The sequence below is a fragment of the Onychomys torridus genome, chromosome 21 (genome assembly GCF_903995425.1).
Source record: "Onychomys torridus chromosome 21, mOncTor1.1, whole genome shotgun sequence".
Taxonomy (NCBI): Eukaryota; Metazoa; Chordata; class Mammalia; order Rodentia; family Cricetidae; genus Onychomys; species Onychomys torridus.
Window position 1 is genome coordinate 53,614,757 of NC_050463.1, and position 23,581 is coordinate 53,638,337.

Genomic DNA, 23,581 nt, shown 5'->3' on the forward strand with positions numbered 1-23,581 from the left:
ATAGGTTTGCCTTTCTGTGGAGCAGAATAGCTAGCTGGCCTAGCTTGGGGCAGGTGGAAGGAGAGGTAATCACCATTTTATTGCAAGCTGTCTTCAGAGAATCCTTAAGCTACATAAAATGTATATGGGGACTCAGAAGCTTCAGCTTTAAAATGTGCAGTTTGTCTTCTGCATCCATTGCATTGCAACATAAACATCTGTAGCTTTCACCAGGCAACCAGAGTAGAATACAACAGGGAAAGTTTGCTGCAAATGATGGCTTCATTTGTTTTATTTATATTAAATTGAGAGATTAGTGCTACTTGTTTATTGTGGAAATGTTTTGTTCATTCATCAAATGTAATTAAAGCCTCAATGGACTATGTATATCAGTTTACTAAGGTGTGCTTTCTTTAGCAAGGCTATACCATCTAAACCTCTTCTAACGCTGGCACCAACTGGGGACCAAGTGTTCAAAAACCTGAGACTATGGGGGACATTTTTCTTTCAAACCACTACAAAGTGAAAGTATGTAGTTACAAAGATTGTTTCTGTACATTTAAAGATTAATCAAAACTTAAGCTTTTTAAAAAAATAAACATTATTTTTAAAAACTTAGAAATTAAAAATATTACCCATGGAAATTAACCAGACCAAGGGTCTATAATATGTCTCAATGAGCATAAACACAGTTATGAAGGAGGCTATTAAGTTAATTGTGTCTCTAGTTATATTTCAATCCATAAAGCATGGGACTCTTAATCTCAGGGTCATGGGTCTGGGTCCTACGCTGGGTGCCACTTGTAATGAAAGACTCAATGGTCTATATCAATTTATTAAGGGATTCTATGGGAAAAACAGATTCATTGATACAAAATGAAGTGACGCTGTTGCCTCTTCATCTCCCAGGGAAAGATGGAGAAAGCTCCAGATCAGGTCTCCAAACCATGTGCCAGGAAGCCTTCCATGTTCAGGAGCTCTCAACCCCTCCCCTTTCCCTTTGAAGATGTCATATAGGCAGGCAAGAAGCACCACCTCTATCAGGCCAGATAGCCCAAGGTCATAGGTGGAGCAAATTCCCACTGCAATAAATATTCATTGAGTCCCATTTTTCAGCTCTCTAAGGTTTATCATGGCATAAAAACAGACAACATGTGCCTTGTGCAACTTTGTTCTGTTGGATGAAATGGTAATAAACAACAAACATATATGGTAAAAAGTCAAATAGTATATACCAAATGGACTGGTGCTGGAGTTTTTGTTTTGCATTTGTGTGTGTGTGTGTGTGTGTGTGTGTGTGTGTGTGTGTGTGTGTGTGTGTTAAAATAAATGAAGATAAGGACATGGAGAAAGGGCATAAGCTAGGCTGCTATCCTAGTTGGCCTGGTCAGACAGCTTCTTGGGAAGGTAACATACCAGTCAAGATTTTGATAAGATAATGTTGAGAAAAGGGGGTCCAGATAAGGGGAACAGACATCACACAGCTCTGGGGTGGGCGTCTTGCCCAGGCGACAGATCAAGAAAGATAAACTTGTCATAGAGGAGTGAGCCAGTAGCAGAGCATGGAAGACATAGGGTTTGTTCTGCCTTGCCATAAGCCCAGTGTGATAGAGGACAGAAACAAATGTGTCAGGAGGGAACTGGGGGCCTCTCAGGGTTTCTAAGCAGAGATGTGACATATGACAAAGTTTCAAGTGTGCCATTAAGCTAAGGAGCTACAAAGGACAAGCCATGGAGCTTTGGTTGGAGCCATGTGAGCATTCTGTACTCCAGGTCAAGGTAGCTAAGATAAACCATGAGAGCTATATCTTGAACATGTTTGAAAAGTCAAGCTGGTAGGAATTTCTCAAGGATTAGAATTAAGGTATAAACAATAATAAAGATTAATTATTAATTCAAATGTTTGACCTGAGCAAATGAGAAATGGTATTAGAATCATCCAGTATAAAGGTCTTGGACTAAGTTCTTGAAGGTGTCATGCATGTGTGTCTCTATGCATCTTACTTCACTTGATGTGGGTGAGAGCTCTTAGACTTGGTCCATTCATGGATGTGGCTGTGAGAAGAAATAGCTTGTTTACCATAATGCCAAATACTTCTATTTCATTGAGATACCCACAGATATCTCAAAAGCATCCCATATAACTGTACAGCTACAGTGTGGTGTGCCACAGCCTAGTCTCTTGGATCCTCTGGTGGCAGATAGTGTCCTCTACTGGATGGTGCCATGTACTAATGACACCCCTTGTAGACAGTGCCATCCACAAATCCCGCCCTCTACTGACCCACACAAGCAAGATTCATACTATAAAGTAGACTTTTTCTTTCTTGGATATCTGAGGCACAGGATGTCTATAGACACTGGTGGAGGAGGTTGTGAATGGATATTCCTTGTGTGGGGAAATAGCAAGCTCAGTTTTACACATAGGTTCTTCAGGTATAGACAGCAAGCAAGTTTCTGGATACATGCATGGAAGTTTGGGGATACAAGGATTTCAGAATATAGAAAAGTACAATTTCAATCCATGAAACACATCTCAGTAAATACATTTAGTTGTTTTAATTTCAAAAACCCACTTTCTATAAAGAAATCTATAGTAATAAATTAATGTGGTTAATTAGTTTAAAATTTAAGACTCCTCTTTTTATGGGTAATATGGAAAGTCATAGCTTAAAAAAATAAAAAGCAATTGCCCCATGACATTTGAACTTAGGAATCCACTATACTCTTTAAATTTTCATGTTTTTGCTTGCTTTCTGAAGAGTGTTTCATTTTCAGCAGCCACCTGTACAAATAATTCATTGTCTTTAAAAGTGCTGGAAACACAGCACCTAGCAATGGACAGTTTAGGCAGGAAGACAAGGAGCATGCTTGTTATAAAAAGGTTTGGCCCTAAGGCTTCATGTTATTGTGAATGAGACATTCTTAAATCAACAAGGTATTTTCCTTGAAGTTCTCAAGAAATCACAAAATAATATTTCTCTCATATGAATTCACAAAGAAGTAAAACATATAAAGTATACACTACCTGTGTTCCTGTGAAAAGACTATTTTAATATATATTGATCTTTTAAAATCAGACTGGTTTGTTTCCTTGTCTCATGAAAACTAAATACAGATATGTCTGTCAACTCATCACTTCAAATGTCTTCAGGAAGAGGCTGGGCACTTATGAATAGTCAGCACAGAATCTACAGATGAGGTGGGAGCTTTTGGGGTGTCAACTGCTGGCTAACAAGGGCAATATCCATGACTTCTGGGCCATTCTGGACTCTTTTCTGTTCATAAGGCAACAGCAGTGAAAGTCCAAAGTATCAACTGGGTTGCTTAAAAACTTCTTCTACATTCTCTAGAAATAAAGCCAGGCAGAAGAAAAGACAGTAGAGTTAGTAGCAGCATCTCCTGTCCTGTTTTCAAGGCTCTGTGAGCAGCTCAAGATACTGGAGATCATGGGGAGCAGGAGAAAAGGAGATCCAAAACCCCTGACCAGTTCTTTCATGCACTGCATGAGTTTTCTGCATAATGTGCCTTCCAGAGCAATAGTTAAGATTTTCTGCATACATTGAAACAAGCTAAACATGTGAGGTGACACCTTAGAAAACCTGAGCCTTTTGTTCTCCTAACATTGTGTTTCTAGATTGGCATTTGCTGACATCTTCCAGAGTGATTTGCCAGAGGATGGGCCAAAAAGAAATGGAAAAGCATATTACCACCCAAACCAAACCCTAGGAACTGGGGAAAGGTTTAAACCTACTCACAAATGGGCCCAATGTCTGGCCAACAAACCTTTCCACATCTGGCTGGTTGTCAGTGATGAGAAAAAGAATCAGAGCCACTCATTTCCACAAGAGTGCAGAAAGCATGAGGCCCCAGGAAGGCACATATGCTATGGGTCTAAAGGTTATCTGTAGAGAGGCCAGCAGAAGAAACCACAGTGTTTCCAGTAAAACACCACATCATTTGTCTAAAACCCATTGACTATGATATGAATGAACGGAGTCTTATGAAGCATGCATGTGAATCCTTTGATTAATCTATTCTATCCTCCTATTTTAGAACAAACATTAAGCAATAAATGCCCCCAAACAGTCTCTCTGGGGCCATCATGTTTCAAATATGATGTGACCCTGAGAGGCTACCATGTTATGACAAGGAGACAGTATGCACACAGCATTGTTCTCAAAATACCATGTTTGCACACAGTTGGTGGAGATGCTAACACACACACACACACACACACACACACACAAACACACACACACACACACACTTTTATCATTCTCTTTGGCTTATTACTAGAAGAAATAATACTGTTCCACCAAAGCATTTAAAGAATTAAATACAATTAAGCAGAGGATTTGTACCTTCCTTAAAGCAGCCAGTCTTGCCTTCAGGTATGGAAAGTTCCTGCTGTGTCCTGACTTTAGGGAAGATGAAACACCTGGAAGATCTTATCAATGAAGAACTTGCTACTCCCCAGACTCAAACTGTATGCTCATGAGAACAACACCTGGTAGAGGAAGGAGACAAGGCTTCAGCTGGGTGGAAGGCACAAAGTAATTATGTATTTCCCCAATTCCTCTGTATTCAGCCCCATAAGAACAGTTCCTCCATGTCCAATCCCACTTTGACAGTTCTAGTCTGGCTTCCTGTAGAAACATTATGACTGGATCACAGTTCAACATATGCAATCTACCTGCTCAAAGGATGCTGTGCATCTGTCTATCAACTGCCTCCAGAGGTTTTGCTACCCTTTACACACAGAGCTATGCTATAATCCTGTCTATAACTAATATCAAAGAAAGCACTAGGAGGAAATCCATATACCTGAGCTTCCTCCAATCAACAAACATCCCTGTCTCTGTCTCAGCCTGTCTCCCTCCTCTCCTGCCCTTCATTTTCCTTATCCTCCTGGTCCTTCTTGCCCACCTTTTCTTCCTCTTTCTCTTTACCCCATGTGTCTATTGCCACTTTGACCAACTGGGATAGTCTGTCCAGCCTCCTCCAACCTTTCCACGGAAAATTAAACACATCTTAATACCTGATTGCTAAGAACACATTTCTTAAAAACATTGAGTTCACATCTTTTAGAAAATAGTAATTAATTAATAGGATTCTTGCAATGGAGGGACTGCTAAGAAAATCAAGGTAAAATTGACAAGCTTGTGATATTCCTTATCACCTGCTGGAACCTGGGAAGTCAAGACCTGTGCTGAAATGAATTCTGTTTACTATTTTACAGTTGGAACAATTGTACAAATAATTCACAAAGAATGTGTGGCCTATGACCCCTGACAGCAAGAAAGTGATGTAGAATGCACACGGTAACACACTGGAGCCTCCTTGGGTGGCGAAACAGACACAGAGAGAAAAGCCAACCATGCTACCCAAACCTCAAACAACTTAGGAAGCAAGAGCATTGCAATAGATTAAGCATGTGGAATTAACAGATTAAGTTGAAAGCCTCCACTTTGACTCATTAAACAGACAAGTATTCAATGGATAGCATGTATATGCACACACATACACAATCACACATTCAGTTTTATATCTGTAAACATATACAACAGGACATGGAAGGTATTGGCTGGTTCCCTTGGATAAAAAGAATCTGGGTGAGTATAGGAGGCTAATATTTTGAAGTAAATTGTGACTGTTTTCTTCTGAAGCATGCATATATTCCATATCTATGACATCATGCCCAGTAATTTAAAAATGTACATATATATATATATATATATATATATATATATTGTACATCTGTGTGTGAGTGTGTGTGTATGGGAGACAGAGATCTGGGCCTCAGTATTTTTTCTGTTGTAGTGGACACAGAAAGATGATCTCTTAGGACAGCACAGTTCATAGCTGGATGATATCTTGAATGTATTGTTTGTCCTTTGATTCTCAGTTCTATTGTGTCAACATACCAAAGCTTTGTAGTAACTTTTGAAAAAAAAAAACCAGCATAAATTTTCCTACTTTATTCTCTTTCAATATTAGTTTTGATTCTGAATCATTCCCATTTCCATATAATCTTTAGAATCAACTTGTCAAATTCTGCAAAAGAAGCCCATTAGAGTTTTGGGAACTTATTAAATTTACCAATCACCCTAGAGAATATCACATAATCAACAATATTAAATTTCCCAAGCTATGAGCATTAGGGATTCTTTTGCATATTTGGATTGTCTGTAATTTTCCTCAACAATGTTTTATATTTGCTTATTATTTGAGCCTTGTAGTTTTAAAATTAATTGTTTCATTAATTTGATACTCTATAGAATTTTTAAAAATTATACTTTGATCATTTAAATCTATCATGTATTATTATATTTTTATGTTGGTATATAAATATTATATCATGGAATCTAATTTTTAATTTATTGTAGAATTTTTTTAGAATTTTGTACATTTAAGGTCATATTATTTGATAGAGGGAGACATTATGGGGCAAGGGAGAAACCTGGTGCTATGGAAATTCCCAGGAATCCACAGGACGACCCCAGATTAGAGTACTAGCAAGAGCAGAGAGGGTGCCTGAACTGGCCTACCCCGGTAATCAGGTTAGTGAATACCCTAACTGTCATCATAGAGCCTTCATCCAGTAACTGATGGAAGCAAATGCAGAGATCCACAGCCAAGCACCAGGCTGAGTTCTGGGAGTCCAGTTGAAGAGAGGGAAGAGGGATTCTATGATCAAGGGAGTGGGGAGGAAGGGTCAAGTTCATGATGGTGAAAACTACAGAGACAACTGAACCAAGCTTGTATGAACTCATAAACCTTAGAAAGACAGCCGTGGAACCTGCATGGGACCAGACTAGGCCCTCTGCATAAGGGAGACAGTTGTGCAGCTTGTTCTGTTTGAAGGGCCCCTGTCAGTAGAATCAGGATCTATCCCTGGTGCATGAGTTGGCTTTCTGGAGCCCATTCCCTATGGTGGAATGCCTTGCTCAGCCTTGATGAAGTGGGGAGGGTCTTGGTCCTGCCTCAACTGAACATACTAGGCTTTGCTGACTTTCCTTACCCTTTTGGAAGAGGGGATGGGGGATGGGGGGAGGAGGCTAGAGGGTAGTGAGAGGAGGGATGAGATGAGGATCTGTGGTTGGTATGTAAAATGAATTTAAAAATTCTTTTTAAAAGAGCATATTATTTGCAAATAAATATATTTCTTTTTCTTCTTTTGTAGCCTGGATTAATATTTTATCAGGAAAGAATACTGAACGCTGTCAATTATTTTTAGTATTTGATGATACGTTTGTTTTTTTCTCTTTTTTAATCAGTATGCTGTAGACTAATTTCTAAACAGTCTTATTAAATAAGAAATACAGAGCCAATACAGGGGTGAAAGTTGTAGCAGGGTGATAGCCACCAACTAACCTTAGCTCACCACGTTGCCAAAGAGAGCCAGCTTCTTCCTGTCTAACCTGCGCCTTTAGTACCTTGCTGTTCTGCCTTCTCATTGGCTCTTAACCCAGCCACCTCACTTCCTTGTCACTGCCTGTCATACAGAACTGCAGGTCTCTATGGTTGGTACTGAGATTAAAGGCGTGTGTCACCACACTTGGCTGTGTCCTTGAATACACAGAGACTCTGCTTGCCATGTGATCAGATTAAGGGTGTGTGCTACCACTACCTGACTTCTGTTTGTGACTGGCTATGACCTCTGATCTCTAGGCAAACTTTATTTATTAGCATACAAATAAAATATCACTACATTTCAGCACAAATAAAATATCACTACAGTATGCTGTGTTATTCTTGTTTGGTATGTCAAGGCAACTTTGCATTCTTGTGATTAAAGTCCATTTACACTTGGTGTATAATTCTGATTGTGTGTTGCTGCATTTGATCTGTAACCTCTGTGGAGGACTGTTCATTTTCATGAAAGAGAATGCATATAATTTTTAATTACTTCTGGCGTCATTCTCTGGTTTGGAGATCAGAGCAATATTGACTTCAGAAAATTTGGGAAATGTTTCTTAATGTAATACTTATTTGGAAATTTTGGTTTTTAATTTTTCTTAAATGTCCAATAGAATTTGTCAGTAAAGTCTGAACCTAAGGAAGCTTTCAGATTACTAATTCATCTCTTCATTTGTAACCATTCTGCTTTGTTTGTTCAAAGTCTGTGTTTCTTGTCTGTCTTTTTATAAATATGTACACTTTATTCAGCCTATCTAATTTGCTGGAAGATAGAAGTTCATACTGAATTCCTCAGCCCCCCCCCCCCATTTCCCTGTCTGGTCTCTTATGATCTTTCTTTCTTAAACTGATTTAAGTTTTCTAGTTTTCCTTGTTTTATCAAGTAGGTCAGTCAATTTTGATTTCTTTTAAAAAATACCTTTCTTATTGCTGTATTTATTTCCACAATAAATCTTTATCATTTCTTTGCTTATGGTTTCTCAGTGTTGAAATTGCTGGACAACTTCTCCAATTTCAGACAATGTAACTTTACATTATTATCTGAAAATAAGACATTTTAAGGTCGGAGAGAATCCTCCCTAGAAACTCCCACCTGCCATACTGGCCCTAGCCTCAGACCTTTGGCCACTAGGCCACTATGCTGAGAAGTACACATTTCTGTTGTTCATCAGCCACCCAGTGTGTGGTGTGTTTGCCGTAGCAGCTGGAACTGATTAAGGCTGTGCCTGGAATCTCTGACTGTTCTTCTTCCTTCATTATTTCTCCTCTTTTTCTTCCTGTGACTCGACACAGCTGATGTGTCCTCAAGTGGATATTCTCTTTTCTGCCAACTAAGGCATGTAGTCAAGTCTTTAGTGAAGATTTTATTTCAGCTATTCAACTGTCCAATTGCAGAATTACATTTCTTATAATTCCTCCCTTGATGTTGATAATACTATATTTGGAGAACCATTGGTCTTACACGACATTTACTGCTGAATTCTCTAGACTTCATTGTCTTTAGTTCCTTTCAGAGCATGTTTTACTTAGGTCTTCATCTAGTAAGTACATGGCTGGCCCTCTCAGGCTAGGTTCTTCTAGGCAGTTTGTCTTCCTGTGTTAGGACAATGCCTTCTTGTTTCTGAGCATGCTTCATAATGTTTTGGTTTAATTGCATGTTGAAAATAATTTACCAACTTGGAAATTGTGTAGTCTAGTCCAGAGATTGCTCTTATAATCACTCCATGAGCCACTGCTAGTTGGCTGGTTACTTTTCCAGCCCAACTCTGGAAAGTTGGCATGCCTGACTGTGTGGCAGTGAAGTCATGCTCTGTTACATAAGGTCTTAGCCAATGACTGGCAGAGAGTCTGTTGTGTTCTTTATCAGTAAGTCCAGTGGCCAATGGGTCACTGTGTGTAAAAGAACAGCCCTTTGAGCCTTGTCTTTTGCAACCATCCATGGGCCCTTCCTTCCTCCTGTGTAGTTCTTGAGGGCATCCATAAGGGAGAGGCAGCTCTTATTAGATCTCATTTCTGAAGTGAACATAGACTGGCACATTCACACAGCCTGCTACATCTCAGGAACTAATATATGGTTTTTCAGAACTTTGAGGAGATCTTGTGCCCAAGTCTCTCTATCAAAACCTTATCAACCTCACAGGTTAGGACATTATAAACAATGTCCACCAATTATTTTTAATAAAATTCCACAGAAATTAGGCAGGACAATTCCACTATAATTTATGGTTATTTGAAATGGTTTAATATATGTATAGGGCTTGCCATGAAAATTTAAACATTTTCAAATTTATCTATTATTTTTCTATTGCATTTTGCTTTTGAATTGTGAAAGAAAATTATTTTCTATTCCACATTAAAAGGTAATACAATCATATTTCCCTCTCATACACATAAGGTTTAATTTTTAAAAATTGTGTTTCCTGATACACTTGTAGTTTATCCTTCACTATGGTGAGAGATCAATGATCTAAGTTAGTCTTTGTCTAAACAGCTAATAGTTACTAAAAATGTTTATTAAGAAGTTCTTCCCTGTTTCCAAGATGTAAGATAGTATTTCTAGCATATGATGGACTGGTGTGCTTTACGATCTGTTTCTAGAAATGCATTTGATCTTACTTGCACCTGTGTTCCCTGACCCATGCACCAAAACCACAACATTGAACATAGTGGGTTTGTGGCGTGTCTGAATGCTTTTTGTAGCCAGTACATTGAAAAACAGCACCAGTAATTTTTTTCAGTTTTAGTTCAATTTGTTTTATTTGTATTAAAAGGAGCATGAAGAACAGTTGGTTTTACTCTGATCCTTCCTTTGACGTTTCTCAGTTATCGCTCATCCCCGTGAACTTTCCCACTTAACCCATTTCTTGGCTGTGTAGCTGTTTCTTTTGAATTGTAACAGTTCCCCTTGGAATACGGAATGAGATGTCACCCATGCTGGGATGGGGAGTTTAGAAATGCAGCTGCATGAGTCATCCACCCTTAGGTGAGCAACCCTGTGTGGGAATGAATGAAATCCTAAGTGAATGTGTGTTATTGACAAGAGCACAGCCATGTCAAGTATCCCAATGCCTCAGACCCCTAGGAATGGCAAGGCTTTCCTTTAGTCAGACTCAGAGGAATGGAAAAGCCTTCCTCTGCTCTGAGTATGGATGTTGACCTTATATGTAGAAACTATCAACTGCAGCTTTTTCCTCTCAAATGACTGCAACCTGAGACTGCTCCCCTAACAGAAACCTCCTACTGAGATTAGCTAGCCACCTCCTCATTGGTGCTATATATAATAAATGTGCTGAGTTTCTGGGCTGCTGCTGATGCATCTCCATCAGAACGCATAGTCCAGTTGATCCTAACTCTTTCCCAACAGCCCAGTTAATATCTAAACCACATGGTTTGGGACACAACCTTTCACCCATGCTCCCATGAGTAATTCTAAACCCATGCCCCTGTAATTTACCACCAAAGAACTCAATAGCCCACCAAGCAGGACTTAGATGGAATCATTCTGTTTTGTTATGTTTTTTTTTTAATCTTTCTAACTGAGGTGAATAGAAATGGTCTCCTCAAGTAGAAATAATCCCATATCCTATTTCAACCTGATGCTCTTCAGTCCCAGGCCTTCAGGAGACACATTGATATACGCCCAACCACCCAATACATGACAGTCTTCGTGGTAACTATCAATGAATGAAGCTCATCTCTTCACTCTCTTCTGTGAGAACTCTTGAACATATAATTTCTTAAGTTCGTATGTGCTTAAAACTTGAAGAACAGCTCTGGGAGAATGTAATTTTTCTCCCTGAACTTTCTTCCTTTGAGTTCATATATTGTGTTATACTCTGGTCTTGTCTTGCTAATTCCATTACCTTCTAAATCATCTCAGCATGTTACCAGCAGCTCTCTCTCTCTCTCTCTCTCTCTCTCTCTCTCTCTCTCTCTCTCTCTCTTAGTAATTCTTATTATGCTGTTGACTATTCTGGGTAAAATGCATAGATTAATGGTATCTATCAGTTTGGAAGCTTTCTTAAATTGTGATCTTACAGGTTTGTTCTGTTTCAGTCACATACTCCAATTCTATGTATGTTGTTTCAGATATTTTCTCTATGGCCAGTTCTACATTTTCATTGACTTTTTTCACTGTATTGACCATTTCCTTAATGATATTCAATACATCTTTGAAAATTGTAATTAAATCAACTTTCTATATAGGTCTCTTTAATTTATTTTTATGTATAAAATATTTTTCTTCCATTTCCTTTCTGAATTCAACAAACTTTTTTATTTTGGTTTTTTTTTCATGTTAGTGTAAATAAAAGTGCTGTTTATGTCTAGCACTTTTTATGTCTCAGATAATTATTGAGAATAATTATCTTATTTTGAAATAATAAGTTAAAATTTTATTCTACTTCATGTTTCTTTGGAGGATAAAGGGTGACAGCATTGGTTTTGGCTATTGATTTTAAGGTAGTACTTTCAACATAATTAATATATCCTTTCATTAATTTTTTTGGGCTTGGTGGCTTGCTAAATTCCTAGCTCAACAGCACCCTCTTCTGCTCATGTGGGGCAGTGTATGACCCACCTAGATTTTTGATGGGAGTGAAGGTGAAGGGTATTGATTTTTTTTTTTAATTTCCTCATTCTGTGGCACTGTAAACTCTCCCCAGCTTCTACAGTGTAGAGCCCACATAGTACCTCTGCCTTCCCTCACCTATCATTCTCCCAGAGCAACTCCTTTTAAGATTGATAGCTCACAACCTGTCATAAGGCCATCCTCCGTGTCACTTCTCTGAAATACTAGAACACCTCTCCATCATTGCTACACATGAGTGATGCTTCTCACTGTGATTGTGATTTTATAGCAGCCAGAATTCCAATAGATTAGCTTTTTAACATGTCTGCTCACTGCAAAGGCTGGTGAAGCACTGTGAAAGGTATATGTCCCCTCTCCCCCCACAGGTAATTATAAATTTGAGCAACTTCTGTCATCCCATATGTTGAGAGTGTATTTCCTTTTACAAACACTTATCTTATGGTTTTATATTTTTGAAGGTTATTTGGGAAGATGAAAATTTAAGACATTGCTGTTATTCCCAGCAGAGTATTTTTTAATTCAATATGTTACTTTTGCAATTTTGTTAGTATTTTAAGCTTGCATTAATTGTAAGAAATTCTCTCTTTGGGGTACAGGTCCTAAAAGAGTGAGTATCTAGTGTATACAAGCCCCCATGTCCTATCCCCAGCTCCCAAAAGAAAACATAAAAAAGAAAGAAATCATTAAAGATAAAGGCAGATACTTTGCAAAATAACAAATACCAATAACCAATGGACATGAAAAATTATTCAGTGTAAAAAGCAATTATTGATGTCAAATTAAAACAGTGACAGACATTCAATTTTTTATTGAAATTGGATATTTTTTGTGCAGTATATTCTGATTGTGGTGTTTCCTTTCCTAACTCCTCCTAGATCCTCCCCATGTTCTCCCAACCCAAATCTACACTTTTTACCCTCTCATTACAAACAAAAAACACAAAACACAGAAAGAACGTGCAAGCAAACCATGGGCCTACCAGAGCCTCATGCTAGTTAACTCTAACAAAAACTGTTAGTGAGAGTTGACTCTTTTATCCCCTCAGCCCAGCATTCACTGTGCTTCCCCAGTGTTGTTGAAGCCCCCAAGACTAATGAACACACAGTTCCATTCTTTTCTGTTATATGTGCACACACATAAATGCACAGGTGCAAACATACATGTGTACTCAGAAACACAGGCATACCCAGACACACACACACACACACACACACTGGAATACTCATACACAAAGTGCACAGAGGTGTATATATATGTATACATGAATACACAATGCATATACACAAGGATTGTGCAAAGGCATACATGCATGAATGCACACACATGAGCACACACATACACAGAGTTGCACATGTGCACATGTATGTACATGTGCACACTCTAGGCAATTCTTTATATTCTAGGCACATGCCTTTATACACTGGCTCATGATACTCTGATTCCTTGAAAATGCTCATAGTATTTTCTGTGATTTAGCATATACTGGTTAGTGAACATGCTTAGTACATACAGTCTCTTCTCAAAGCTACAAGAGGAGATAATTAGGAACACAAAAATACAAAATAAGGAAAATAAATCCATTGAACAATTATAAGATTATGACAAAATTCTTATATGTCTGGAACACTATCAATTTAAGCACATATTATCTCTTTTTTAATTAGAGGATATTTATACCACTCTGAAAATAGAGGAAATAATTTAATTTTCACATACCGGATATACAGAAAAAACAGAAACAAATGTGAAAATACTTTAACACATTGTCTTCTGGCTTTATTATTTAAGGAAATGAAGCTTCCTTTCTGTTCTCAGCACCTCTTCCATTGTACTCCCAGTATTTTCCTAATGGGATGAATGGTGCACTTTGAAGCTGCTGAGTCATTTCATAAGAGTCTCAGTGTTTTAACTCTGCATGTGAGAGGAAGTTGACGTAAATAGCTATGTATGCAAATGCTCTTTGGGGCTTCTGTGTGATATTGTACCGAAAAGTTTGATGCTTCTTCTGTCTGTCTCAAGGCTGTGGATATTTGGCTTTTTCTGACTTTTCATCTTGCAAACCATCCTTTGTGAGATCCTATGATCATACCTCCTCATGCACAGATGAACACATCCTGTCAGATGTTAATCCTGGGCCTTATCACTCATGTGTTAGCAGACAGAGATGTGTTGGAGCTGAAAGCTACTTGTTTTGTTTTGTTTTTTAACTTTGTTTTTTATTTATTTTTTGTGTCTTTCACATCATGTATCTCAATCCCATTTATCTACTCATCATCCCTTTGTATCCATACTTTGCCCTTGCAACCTGCCCCACAAAATAAAATAAAATAAAATTTAAGAGAAAAAAATGAAAACAAAGAAAGAAAAATCTTGTCATGGAACCTGTAGTGTGACACAGGGTGTCACATAATTTACCCTTTTATCCATATACCTTTACTTGCAAGTGTTCATTGCAGAAAAACCTCTGGTTTCTGCTACACTACCAATACTGGGTCCTCTTTGGGACTCCTCTTGGATATCCTGTTGTTGACCTATGTCATGGAGATCCTACAGCTTTGGGTCTATAGGACTGACCCCTTCATGTGCTCCAGCAGATCAAAACCAGGGTGCACTTTGAGGTGTGCTAACTCATAGTTCTGGGTCTGAGTAGTTGCAGGGTTGGTCAACTCTCCCTCATCCTCAAGACCATGGTGAGCTCTCTGTCATTGTCCTGGCTAGTTTACCCCTTGTAGCAATGGGCAAAGGTGTGTCCAGTTCACCTACTCTGAAAGCTACTTGTATTGTCCTTGGTCAGTTTCCCTGTGACAACTTTGACTGGAAATCCCCTGATATTATTGTCTCTCACATGGAAGAAGAGTGAGCCTTGTCTCCCTTTCAGTTGAAAGATCTTAGCTATAAGAACAACACAAACAAGGTATCCATAAAATGCTGACAATAAGAACAGCTACATGATCCACACACCCCCATAAGAGGGCTATGGAGGAATTTGGCATCTATCTAGGTCTCTTCTTGATAGGTCCAGACCTGTCTTGAATCAGGCCTATACATACAATATAAGTGAGCTACATCTTGCTCAGGGTTTCTCTGTCAGACAGATTGTGCTATATTGCCCTTCTTACCACCCTTTGCACAAAGGTGTCCTTGAGGTCAGGGGTCAGCAGAATTTCCTGTAAATGTTCACCTGTAAAGATTTTGGACCCTGTTCATCTTCCCATTTCTGCTGTTTCAACAGCTTAGCTTCTGAAAATTAGCTGAGGACACTTGGGAAGGACAAGATGAAATAAGGTCCAAGCATATCCACCACTGGACCTGAACTTGACCTGAATCATATATACAACTCAAGGAATTTAGTTTTCAAATCACACTGTCACCTGATGTGTACTAAGAAATTCCTGCTTTAAGGAAGACTTTAACTCAGCCAGAGCTCTCAGGATCAGAGAGCCACAGCACCACAAATCTGGTAACGCCTTTCATCTCCATTATTTTTATAGCACTGACTGAATAATTTCCTCCAAGTTTTGTGTACTTTCTTTCTCTAATTTCTTTAGCAATGCCCTTTGCATGTCTGTGTGACTCTTGGGAGCTGAAGTGAGGGAGGCCCCTCCTTTGCGTTAGTTTCTTTTCCCTGTTCAGGGGACAGAAGTGCATTGTTCTTGTAGGATTCCCATCCTGGGTGTGTTGACAGCCTTAGCTAGATGGTGTCTGTATCCCTGCAGGCCATTCCTGGGCCCTGACACCTGCCCTCCCTCTTGTAAGTTCACAAGTAAACTGATCTCTTCCAGAATCACTTAGCCAGTTCATGCCAGAATGTTAAACCGAGTAATCACTATATCCTATCCTAACCTGAAACAGCCCTCAACCTTGCAGATCAAGAATATGTGATGGACAAGTCCTGTCTACTGTTACTCTCCACTGTCACTCAACACCTTCACAAGATTTGTGAACAGAAGGCCCCAGTACACATGTCTTTCATTTAAACAAAGACATTATGGTGCTTGAGAAGTGTCCTTTTTTTCTGCATTCTAGTAGTGAAATCATGGCCTCTAAGTATGAAACTTAAACTTGATTATTCTTTAAAAGTATGGCAGAGTGATAGAAAAAGATAACACCATTACATCGATGTGGACTTTGGCATTGGACCCAGCTCTGCCATCAAATACCCTGTTAGCCCCAGGCAGGACAAGGCTCCTCCTGTGCACTCCAACTTTCTGCTGTAAAAATACCCTATTACTTCCTGTCCTCTGGCTATGAGTCACAGTTGCAAATGAGCTTAGAGACTAGAATCAGTATCCATTCAGTTATGCAAAGTAATATCCTCCATATTTGACATGACCAGTGGGTACAAAGGCCACTTTAGAACCTAGGCAGAGGCACCCAGCAGCTAGCCCAAAGCTTTCAGCAAGTAGTGCAGGCCATTGGGAATTCCCAAGCCCTGTGACAGATCTTGGCATCACTTCATTTGTCTCTGTCCCCAAGAAATGCCACCAACTCACAGTATGATAAGTATCTGCCATATGCATAGCTCCCATCACACACAGCTTCAATCCACAGTCCTGGTTCCTTGGTCCACTGAACTCTTGCTATGGTTTGGATTTACATGTCCTTACACTATAAGGACATAGGACCTTTGAGAGTCACATTAGAAAAGTACACTGAGAGATGATATTGGACCCTAATCTCTTCTTTCTGTTTATGCTTCAGCATTAAGTGAACAACTCCACTTGGCTACATGCTCCTGCCATGATATGCTGGTTTCCCCAGAGTCCTAAAACTATAGACGTCATCATAGATTAAACCACCAAGACTGTAGCTGGTGACACAGTCATCTTCCTGGAGATTTATGACCTGTCATCCATCTCCTTTACACTATTCCACAGGCTTTTGCTGAACTCTATATACCACACTCATCCAGTAGGTTCTAGACATAGGGATCCTAGTCTCATCTTGCGTCTGGGCCTGTCTACATCTCAATGCCTCATTTCTATTTCCACTGGTAAAGACTACATTGGTTGTCCTCCATGTCATCCCAATGGAGGGTATCACTTCCTGGAGGCTCTTAAGGAACTTCTGCACCATCCCTGGGACCATCACCCCCATTCTTCTTCCCTTGACTCCCATATATTTGTAAAATAATCCAGAGCATCTAAATCACATCTTTTCAACCAACCCACTGTCTTCAGTTTAACTTTACCTCAGAAACAGTCCTTGAGACTCAAAATCTGGATAATGATACCTACTCTCCAGACTCTGCTCCTTTTTAAAGGCCACTGAACCATGGACCTGAAGCTTCTGGCTATCGACAATGATCAGTTCTCATGGGGCACCACTTTCTGGTCACTCTGTATCCTTCCTTGTGGCTGTTTCTTTCTTTCCCAGCCTACCGCTTCAGTATTTCCTCTACACCCCTCAGCCAAAGTCCCAGTTTTCACTGTGAAGTTCAGGATGTTCATGCACAGCCTCATACCAACAGACAGCTGAATCTCACATGATCTATTCCACCTGACATCTGAATTTTCTGGCTACAAGCCTAGCAGGTACTTAGTTTGCTAAGCATGGAGAGAGAGTTGTATGCAAGCTCCACCCTGACCTCTCCTATGTCTTCTTTTGGACCCTATGTTGCCCCGCTCTAGAATCTCCATGCCCATCCCACTCAACTGTTGCTTTTTCACGAGCCACATATTGGATAAAGCTGATCTATTTTACATAGAAATTAAAATAAAGAACTTCACTAAGTTTGGAGTCTTTTTCCTGCCAATTTTCACAGATCATTCTGCAGCCAAAGCAAATAGACTCTGCTCAGTCACTGTTATAAGGTCCATTTCATGGGGCCTTCAGAGTCACAGACAACCAGATCAGCTTCCATGTATACAGAGCAAATAAAAACTGAAATGTTTAGAACAACAAAATGCAAAGGAAGCTAGGCACCAGGGCACATACAGCATATGCATCTGAATGGGTATGAAGAAGGCAGACCCTCTGGTCTGTCACTAAAAGCCACTTTCTGAGCATGAACAAGATACATATGGAAAGCTTTTCTATTTTCCAGGACTTTTCAGAAAAGACAAGTTATAAACACAGCAGCCAAAACCAGATCTTTTTCCAGAGGAACTGAGGGAAAAATCCCAGGGAACCCCCTGATCTGAAGTACCATAACTAGGCCCTATGGAGACCATCATGTATGTGAGTCTCCCCCAAGGATCAAAAGGTCACCTACTCCTACCTAAGCACACAGATGCTATGTGGCTTTTCCTAGAGGGAGGAAAGAAGTGCTATTTACTCAGAGAGAGTACACATAGACCAAAGAAAGAATGCCATCCAATTCCAGAGTGGTGAACTTGAGGTTACTTACATGAACATAGGCATGCAAGAGCACCATTAAGAAGTCCACTGAGCAATGCATGACAAATACATTACAGAAGAGTTCCACAGTTAAGCTTTTACCTCCTATATAACTCCAGAGATGGAAGGGCCTCCTGGGCTTCATGATTCCCACCTTACCCACTCTCACTTCACCAAGGAATATTAACAGGCTTGATCTCATGATGGTCTTGTGTAGGTGATTTCAGCTACTTTGACTCAGGATTACAATGATCATACACAACTCAGAAGAAAGAGATGAACAATGGGGCTGTAACAGGATACCAGACAGCCATGTGATCACCTAGTAAGTACATAAACCTGGAGCAGGACACAAGGCAAGACACTATAATCCAAGACTGGATGGAGATGCAGGACAGACACTATGGCTGATTTTGAGCTTCTACAATCCTGAAGGATATAGGAAAAGCTTATTAGAGTAGGAACACTTCATGGTATTGTAAGTTTGGCCATAGTCCCTAGAGAGACTTACAGCTTTTTATGGGAATCATCTACATTCTCAAGGGGATGAGGTGGACTGGGCTGCTGTTTCAGTGGTAGCTCCCCAAATCTACTCTTAGTCTAGTGATCTGGCTCTTCGCATGAATTCTACATGTTAACAACTGACACAGATTTCATTTTATTTGTATGTGTGTAGCAAATTGGAAAAACTATGACAGAAAGTGATGGATGGATTATGCAGCCGAGAAAAGGAAGAACAGGAATCAAAAGAGATTCGTTCCTTCTGACTGAGGCAATGAGAATAGGACACTTCTGTGGCTACTCTTGAGTTCTACAGGTCATGCATACTGCTGGCCATCATATATCTCAAGCACTGCTAGATCTTCCTTTTACTTGTTTCAAGAATGAATCTGTAAAGTGTCATTTGGTTGATCCACTCAGGTAATGCCAATCTTTTGGGTGAAACTTTTTGTTTCAGTGTACTAACAGTGCAGTGATAGTGTTGTTAGGAATTTTTTAAAGCTAGAATTGACAAGTTAACAAGTTAATTCCTCCTATTTTTTTTGTAAACAGCGGTTAGTGGTAAAGCATAAGAAGAGTACCTTCTTTCACAAAAACAAGCTGGCATCTCAAGCTTTCAGCACAGAGACCCAAAACCATTATGGGGCAGGGTAGTATTGGCCCCACTCCAGACAGAAGAGGAACTCGGAAACATTCACCTTTGATTTAATTAGCATTTTCAATATGTTTTTTATATAATTTTTCAAATTGGTGCCTCTGTGCATGTGTGTGAAAGATGGGGGTGGGGTAGATTTAGTCAGACAAGATGGCACATGCTTGCAATCCAGAAATTAATCAGGAAGCTAAGAACCAAGAATCAAGAGTTTAAAGACAGCCTGGACTGCATAGTGAGGTCATGTATTAAACAACAGAGAAAGAAAAAAAAAAGAAAGAAAAAGTAAATACTTGACACTAGAAGTTGCAAATTTAAAGAGTACTATGATAATTGAAGAAATATCACATAGAATACCTAATTCATTAAAAATGGCTCAGTCCACGCATGGTCTTTGGTGCTGGGTCACAGTTCTCACTGGGTGGAAGGCTGAGTGGACACCTTCTATTCCAAGGAACCCTTTTCTGCCTCCACAAGCCAAATGATTCCTTTCAAATATGCTAGGAGATTGTCATACAGACATTCACAAAGAAACACAAGAATCTTTGAAAGCTGGAAGATTTTAGCTTCTATTCACAGCCACATGCTCACACACCCGAAATACCCACAGCATTACTTGATTAAGGGGGCGTTGCAGAAGCAAAACAATTCCAAACAAAGTCGCTTGACGCAGGAAGTCCCAGTTGGTTCAGCTCCTATTTAGAACCCTGTGACTGCGCTTCTGAGCCAGGATGGAGCCAAGGAGCTGCGCAAGTCAGAGCAGCAGATGTGTCTGTGTGAGCGCCATTCACAGAGCTACCCGAGAGCTGATTGTCCCCTAATAGCTGTGATATCACTGTGGAGCCAGCTGGAAAAAATAGCAAAGGGAAATTTAGAAAAAACTGTGCAGTAGTTACGTTTTGAATTCTGGAGAAATTGTGTGACTAGAGATTTTGCTATATCCATTATACAAGTCAAATGCTTGAATGTAAGCAAAGATTTTAAAGGACATTTAAAGACTGCAAACTAAATTACCACTTTATTTTTAATTTTTCAAGTTTCCTAAAGGTTTTCTGGAATCTATTAATATTTCACATATAAAGAGAAGAAATTCAAGTTCTGTAAAACCAGCTTTAGAATGAGCTGAGTGGAGCTTCAAGGAAGACGCCAAGGCCTGGTGTGAGCGGCATGAATAGAGCATGGACCTGAGTCAGCACAGCCACCTATAAGATTGTCCTCAAGCAGGATGGAAAGAAGAAGCACCCACTTGTCATCTCCAGGTGTGCTGAGTGACATGTCAGGTAACACTTCTCACTCAAACTGGTAATGAGTTATTTCTTGGGTTCATCAACCACGGCTATATTGTGTTCCGACCTGTGCTGGGTGGGGATAAACCCTGCTTTGAATAAAAGTTGTGGACAATGATGCAGACAAAACTTGTGTGGGTACAAGTTTTTCCATGATGTCCTTTGTGCCATTGACTTTCTGTTTGGCATTTCCCTCTCTAGTACCATAGTATGAAATCAAGTATAGACATGATGTCCCCAGTGCCATAGCTCTTGGAGACTCTTTTCTACACAGAGAAAGAAGACTCTTCTCTATGCTCCATCAAGGAGAAGGGAGGATACAAGACTCCTGCTTGCCACTTGTCCTGTTTTCAACCATATCTCTGGGCTTTGCAGTGGGGCAGAGGACAAAGGGGCTCCAAGGCTCTCCAATCATATGTCATTGTTCAGCTTCCTACCTTTTAAATCACAGTTCTAGAATGACCCTCTCTAACCACACAAAGGTTCTTTTACCTGCAGAGTAAAAATGATTGATCAGGCTGCTCATTATATTGGAAAATCAGAAACCTCAGTCACCAGGTGACTACAAGCACTCTGTGCTACTGTGTGTGTGTGTGTGTGTGTGGTGCAGGGGGTGGTCTATGAGTTTTGAAGGCCACAGGCTGACTGGCTTGTGCATGTCCAGTATGTATATGCAATTCTGGCAATAAGACATACTTTTGATACTTATAATGAATTGGTGTGCTTTCCTTATTGATTAAACCATTATGTGAATTTAAATATTTTCCTTTTTTTTTTTTTTTTTTTTTTTGCACTCCTCCAACCAAGTCATCATTTTCCTAATAAGCATTTGGGTTTTTTTTTTATGAAACAAAAGTGAAATGCCTCTTTTCTTAGAAGGTGCTCATTTTTGTGTTCCTCTGTCATCACAGTGCTCTGGGGAGACTCTGAATGCAGAGATATAGGAGGAATGATTCCAAATGTGTTCACCCAGCCTCCAACATTGCTTATTATCTCAGACACAGAAATTGTAACTATGAATTTAAAAATGCTTCCATATGTTTTGGCAATATTAAGATTGACAAATGTTTAAGGAGAAAAATCCCAAACTCAGGGCAGTTGCATGAAGATGGTTCAGATCTTCAGCATCAAGCACATGTTTAGAGAATAATGTCTATAGAATCACTTATTGCAAAGCAAAGATCACAACAGATTAAGTATTTATGATATTTCTTTCAGAACCTGGGACTGGTGATACTGAATGTGTACCCTTGGAGACATAAGCCACAAAGAAGGAAGGATGCTCCCAGCTTCTGGTCCAGCAAACACAGATGCCATCATAGACAGCTGAAATTTACAAGAAGAAGATGACAAATTGAATTTGAAACTTTCTGCAGGCATTTCAGGAAACCAAGGCTGTGTACAGGTCAACTGCCACCCTAGAAACTGGAAAGATGGGTGGAAAAGGCAGATAGTCACTGTGCAAAGGAGCAAAAGTTTCCAATGCCAGCATGATAGGAACACGGTCAGAGCGGTGGACTAATTGCTAGAGACTGAGACTGCATGAATTAGGAGACAGAAATCCTCTGGGACCAATCAAGAACTCTACCAGGTTCTCTGATGCAGAACGGAGGAAGCAGGGATGGAAGATGGCAGCCCTGAAGACTGTGCAGCTTCATTGCACAAAAGGGAGCCTCATCTCTTGGAGAAAGAAAGCCCAACTTCTCCTACGCATACTGTCAGAGAAAAGAGCAGGGGTACCAATGAAGGTCATTGGCTGGTGGGATCTTTTGTTATTGCATATTAATTTTAGGAAGTTTTTCTATTGTTGTGAGGAATGACAAGGAGATTTTGTTAGGGATTTTGCATAGCATAGATATTTGGCAATATTAATTATTCTAACTCATGAGCTCAGGATATCCTGATATTCTATTTATCTATGCTGCTGATTTCATTGACCAGCATTTTATAATTTTCAGTACAAAATTATCTTAAATAAATTTATCCTAAATCTGTTTTATTTTTATAATTATTGTAAGTAAGCTTCTTTTAAAATTTATTTTCAGTCACTTTGTTATCATTATTATATATAAGTGCTATCATTTGACAAAAGCTTAAGAATTACTAGATCAGGAATTTAAGACAACTATGATTAGTTTACTAAGGGATCTAATGGGAAAGTGAACAACTTTCAAGAACAGATGATAATAAGGGCAACAAGATGGAAACTCAGGGAGTGAAGTGGGTGAGGCAGGCAGAAGGGATACTGGGCAAACAGACTACATGTGGGCTCAAGGCTGTAGCAACCACAGAGCCATGTTACAGCAGGACATTGTGTGACTTCTCAAGTAGTCAGTGCACGAGACCACTTCAAATCAGCTGGGCCCCACATGACTGACTGAGATGAGCACTAACTACCCTCTGCTTCATTACAGGGCATCTCCAAATCATCTGTTACTCCATCATATATCTGACACTGTGACACACCTGAACATACCATGCAAAGACAGATGAATGGAGTGAATTCAATTTCCAGAATATCTTAACCTATTTGTAGAAACTTCCATGACGTTAAAAAATGTAGAAACACTGGGTAGAGTTCTTACCATACTCTTTCTCTCTCCAAGGCCTCCCCAACCTTTAACAACAGCAATTGAAGAGTTGAAAAGAGGAACTACTAGGATTGATGTAACAGAAATGGAGATTATTATGGGTAGCTTGTATGCATGTTGCACATGGCTGAGGAAGGACTCATAGACTTTAGGACATTTCCATAGCTTCCAAACCACAGCTTTAGAAACTCAAAAACAGGATAACTAAAAAACAAAACTC